Raw genomic sequence first — 6,070 nt, 5'->3', positions numbered from 1 at the left:
GCCAACTTAATAACTGGCGACTACACGAGTCCCCCGACTTCCTTCCCTTCTGCCAACCTGGCGTCTTGTCAGCACGCCTATACTGTAGCTGGATGCCACGTCATCACTTCCAACTACCAGGGCGGTACACTAAGTACACCCTAATGTAGTTTATTCTTCTATTTAGCACCCCTAAAGTGAGTCCAATTTATTTTACATAAACTTTTCTTGTGAAAAGACTAAAAGAAAGAACAACTGATATTTTGGTCCATGTTTGGTTCTTCTTCTACTGAGGCTTTTCTGGGGTATGGTCTTATATGTTGAGATGACTGACCTAGTCGTAAAGTGTCTGTTGTGTCCTTGGTAATCTGTTTTTCGAGTTGGGTTGTATCAGGATGTGAGCTAGAAGAAAACTCAATAAGTCGGGATTGACTTGTGACAAGAATACTTATTAAGTTAGGAGTGACTTAGGTCAATAATACTTAAGGAGTTAGCCAAGAGTAGCTACGAGTCCAAAGAATATTCGTTTTGTACCTCTCAACATTCGTCTGCTTAGTGAAACTCAATGTATTGATTGAGATGTGGACATAGTTTGTTGTGACACACGAACTAGTATAAAAATAATGTGTATATTCTTTTGTCTCTAATTCTCTATAATGCATTTTACTTATATTTATATTAACAAAGAAGGGGAGTTGTTAATGGAAAAAGTGCAACTAAAATGTTTAAACAAACAAATTTGTTAAAAACTAAAGTTGAATTTGTTACACTTGATCAGACACTAATAAAGGATTACTTAGATATACATAACGAGCATCTATCATCATTTGATCGCTTAACATATCAAATTATCGTTTAAATATTTTTCATTGGACGATATCTAAAAGTTTTTCTAAAACACAATTCAACTCTCTTTTCTTGTGTATTTTTCTCTTTTGAATTAGTCCATTCTTTATTTAAATACTTTTGTATCCAACAACTAAAATTTAATATTAATTAAAAATCATAATTGCAAACAAATTTTTCATTCTATATTTACTTTATTATAGTAATTTTTCATAATAATTAATATTTTTAAGTTAAAATTTTCATAACATTAAAAATAACATTTAATAATTTTTTAAATGAATTATTAGAGTTGACAAATTATGCTAATATCAAAAATTACTTTTTTTAATAATTTTTAAATTAATTATTGGGATTAATTCAAATAGAATTATAACTTTTTATAACAAAATTTTCACAATAATTTTCTTAAAACATATATGATACGTATACGTTAGGGAATGATTTTCTGAAAGGAATTTTTTTATCAAGTTTTTCATAACTCAAATATATTCCGGAAGAAGTTTTTCTTTGAAGAAATTTTTTTCAAAACAATCTTTTTAAAATATAAGTGATAGTTTTCAAAAGAAGTTTTTTTATAACAACTCTTTCTTCCTTCCTCTACTATAAGAACTTAGCACGCAATGAAAAATGAAAATGTAAGTGATAGTGTCAGTAGCAGTAGCGGCAGCCGCATTTAAGGAGGATGGTCGGTCGGAATGTCGAAGTATATGTTGGATATAGTTGTAAAATCCGACTTGAGCAACTAGCACGTTAAAGATCTCGACGAAGTCTTTCGAACATTGAGAAGAACAAGGATGAGGTTAAATCTTGACAAGTGCACGTTCGATGTTGAAGGAGGAAAATTCTTGGGTTTCATGTTAACACACCAGGGAATTGAGGTCAACCCGGATAAATGCTGAGCTATCACTGAGATGAGAAACTCTCAGAAAGTGAAGGAGGTGCAGCAACTCAACGACTGTCTTATAGTCCATGGTTCAGCTCCTTCAGAAGGTGGTCAAATTCAACTAGGATGGCAAATGTGAAGACATCTTCCAACAGTTGAAAGCATTCCTTTCCTCATCGGATGTGATCCAGAAGCCGAGGCCTGACCAACCCATCGTCATTCGAGGAGGTAGTCAGCGTGACTTTGGTGCAAGAGATTGAGAAAGAAGAGTGTTTGATGTACTTCGTCATCTTAACGCTACATGCGACCGAGACAAGATACCAGCTGATAGAAAAGGTCACGTTCGCCTTAGTCCTAACGGCAGGACGAATGCGACCCTACTTTCAAAATCACCCTGTAGTGGTAAGAATTCACTATCCAATTATTAAAATTCTTTCTAAATCAGATCTTGCATGACAAATAATAGGATGGTTAGTGGAGCTATCAAAGTTCAACATCCGGTACGAACCTAGGGGAGCGATCAAGTCCCAATGCCTAGCTGATTTCTCAGCTGAGTTGACTCCTCAACACGTTTCCCTGATCGATTGGGTTGTGTACATTGACGGGTCTTCCAATAAAGCAACATGTGGAACAGGTATCGTCCTTGAGGGGTTGGGAGACCTCATCCTCGAACAAGCCCTAAAGTTCGAGTTCTAGGAGACGAATAACCAGGCCGAGTATGAGGTCATCCTTGTTGGCCTGAACTTAGCGTATGACATGGGAGATCGCAAGGTGATATGCAAAAGCGACTCCTAGCTATTTTTCGATTAGATCGAAGGAGATTTTGAGGTGAAGGAGCCTTTGCTAAAAAGGTACTATCATACGGTCTTGAACCTCATATCTTGGTTCAATAAAGTAACATTGGAGCACATCCAACGAGAAGACAACGTGAGGGTCGATGTGCTATCTCGACTGGCCACAACAAAGAGGAAGAGCCATCAACGGTCCGTCGTGCAGATTTGCCTACGAAAACCTAGCGTTGGAAGTGACGAATGTCTAGCCGTGACCGAGGATAACACATGGATGACTCCCATCAAGAAATACCTGGAGCTTGGTTTTTGCAAGCCAGAATAGGAGAAAGCAATAAGACAACAATGTGCTAGGTACATGATGATCGACCAAGACCTTTATAGGAGAGGGTATTCTAGACCGCTCTTGAAGTGCATAACCAAAGAGCAACCGGAGTACGTCCTCCAAGAGATCCATGAGTGATTGTGTGGAAACCACTCGAGCACCAGAACAATGGCTACCACAGTCCTCAGAGTAGGGTATCTTTGTTCGACTGTCCAAAGCGACTACATAGAGTATGTCAAGAAGTGCATAAAGTGTTGAACAAGGTGCTTTGATTTCTCCAAATCCAAGTGGAATGCATGAAGATCATTGTTGTTGGTTGTGTGTGTGTCTAAAGTAGTTGAATTTGTTAATCCACTCTAATTGATGATCCAAGGTTGTTTGATTTTAATCCTTTTGAAAAAGATGTGTTTTCAAGAGAAAGTGAAAAATCAACTTGTTGAAATTTCTATTCAACTGGTTGTTTTACACTTAGTGCATTTTGAAAAAGATTTGAAAAATCTTGACTTTGATTGACTTTGTTGTCAAACCAATTCAATCGATTGTTTCGTGTTTTTAATTGATTGTTTTTTCTGAAAACCTCAACAGAGTTCTGTTAAGTGGCTTTAATATGTTTTAAATGATTTAAACTGTTTTGGCTCTTGCATTAAATGCTTTGACCAACTGATTGGAGTTTAAATAAGTTGTTTTACGCTCCTGGTCAGAGAAAATTCAAGAGAAATTATTCAAATCAGTTTTCCAGGATTGCTAAAAGCTTTGGACCTTTTCTAAAAGTGGAATATGATTGTGTTGTATTCATTTTGCTTTAATTTGTGATTGTACCCAGGGGTACTCATTCCTTTCTCTCTTGACTACTGTATTTTTGTGAGAATTATTGTTGTGCAGATTCAGAGGTTGTTTTGAAATTTGTGGTGTATTTGCCAAATGTGGTGTGTGTTCTTGAATGGTTCAAGATCACCACTTTGATGTGTGTGTGTGTAATCAAAGTTTTTGATTGCTTAGTGAATTCTCAGTGGTTGTTGAGGACTAGATGTAGCTCTTGGTAAAGAGTGAACCAGTATAAAACTATCTATGTTATTTCTCTCTTTTAAAACTGTTTTTTGCTTTGTGTTTAACACTATTGGTATAAACAACCGATTGTTTCACAAAAACAACCAGTTGATTTTCTGCAATCAAATTAAAAACAGTTTTGAACTTGGCTAAACTGAATTCTAATTGATTGATTCCTCATTGTCTTTCAATCTATCTTTAACATTTGCGAAAATCTTTCATAAACAATTTACCCCCTTCTTGTTTAAGGCCTACATTTCTAACATAAAGTGTTAAGAGCACAACCCTTTATCCCATCTCAAGCCCGAGACACTCCATCATATCGTATCCCCATGGTCGTTTGCAGTATGGGGTATGGATATCATCGGTCCCTTTATCTCGGGAAAAGGGCAGACTAAATTCCTCTTAGATGGAGTGGATTACTTCACTAAGGGGATTGGGGTCGAGCATCTCGCCTCGATCTCGACAAAAAATGTGCAAAATTTTGTATGTGGAAACATAGTTTGTCAGTTCGAAATACCTCATACCATCATTAGGACAACGATCGGCAGTTCATCAACCGAGGTCTACAAACATTCTATGAAGGTCTCGACATCAAATTCATAACAAGTTCGGTCGAGCACCATCAAACCGACGGGTAGGTCGAAGCAACAAACAAGGTCATCCTCAACGAACTAAAGAAACGACTCAACACGGCGAAAGGGCGATGATGAAAAGAGCTGATGAAAGTCTTTACTTACAACACTGAGGCCATGATCCTAATCGAAGTGGAAGAATCGTCTCTAAGACGACAAATGTTTGACTTGAGTCTCAACCAAGCAAGTTTATCGGTCGGCCTAGACCTTATAAACGAACTTCGAGATAAAAGCAAAATCTGAGAGACAACATGTAAGCTCCAAGCGGCAAGAAGATACAACTCACAAGTTTAACCGAGCAGTTTCTAAAAAGGAGATCTTGTATGGCGAATGTGTAGCGAGGCAAGGAGGACCGAGGGCAAGTTCTCGTCCAACTGGGACAGTCCCTCCCAGATCCGAGACGTAGCAGCTGGGGGCATATTATCTATAATGGTTATCAGGAAAAATTGTACAGAGGACATGGAATGCCACACCCCTCAAATTTTATTATAGTTAAATAAATTAATTTATGCACTTTTTCCTCGCCTGACCGTTTTATTCCCAAGAGGGTTTTAGTTGGGAAGGATTTAATGAGATAATTTTTACATTGTTCATTTAAATACAGGTTAAAACTTAAATGCAATGCCTAATCGTAGCACTTGGCTCGAGTAAGGATGCTTACCTTAACCGGTAATCCCTCCCGAGACCCAAAGATTCGGCTTGGGCAAGGATGCTTACCTTAACCTGTAATCCCTCCCGAGATCCCAAGATTCGGCTCGGCCAAGGATGCTTACCTTAACCGGTAATCCCTCTCGAGACCCCAAGATTCGGCTTGGCCAAGGATGTCTACCTTAAACCGGTAATCCCTCCCGAGACCCAAAGACTCGGCTCGGCTAAGGATGCTTACCTTAACCGGTAATCCCTCTCGAGACCTAAAAACAACAACTAAGTTCGCATAATTACAATCGACTGAAGACTGGTATTGTACTCTCGGATATGTTATTATTACTTGTTCATTTTTAAAACAGGAATGATGAAAAACTACCGATTGCATTGATAAAATAGAAGGAGGAGGCTACACCCCGACCTCGAGGGAACAAAAAGCATTAAAGAACTAAGACCTAATCGTCTTCGTCTTCAATATCCTGCACATCAACCCTTGGCATCGGGTTCCGAAGAGCTACCAACTCATCAAAAGCCAACAAACAACCCTCAAGCACGTCCTTATTAACGTCGAAGTCACCATCAGCGGGCAGCCCTTGGTAGAGCATGTGCGCTTGTCGAACGGCCTGATTGAAGCTCTCCCTGCACATCGTCAAGACATTGTCTTGAAGCTGTTCAAGTTCAACTTCAATTGAGACCTTCGCGATCTCTAAGGCCGCGTTCTTAGCCTTCAGATCCTCTTTCTCCTTCATCATCTTCTCCAGCCGACCTTCCATCTCAACCACTTTCCTCCTCTCTCTCCTCGAGCTCGACACATCTCATATTTCTCAGCTCAAGCTCAGTATCTGCCTTGGCCATTCGAGACTCGAAAGTCAACAATGCTTCTAGTGACGACTTCAGAGAGCTTGAAGTTGTTCGAGAA

Source organism: Phaseolus vulgaris, chromosome 8 (genome assembly GCF_051622355.1).
Source record: "Phaseolus vulgaris cultivar YP4 chromosome 8, ASM5162235v1, whole genome shotgun sequence".
Classification (NCBI taxonomy): Eukaryota; Viridiplantae; Streptophyta; class Magnoliopsida; order Fabales; family Fabaceae; genus Phaseolus; species Phaseolus vulgaris.
Note: the sequence above shows the minus strand (reverse complement) of the source record.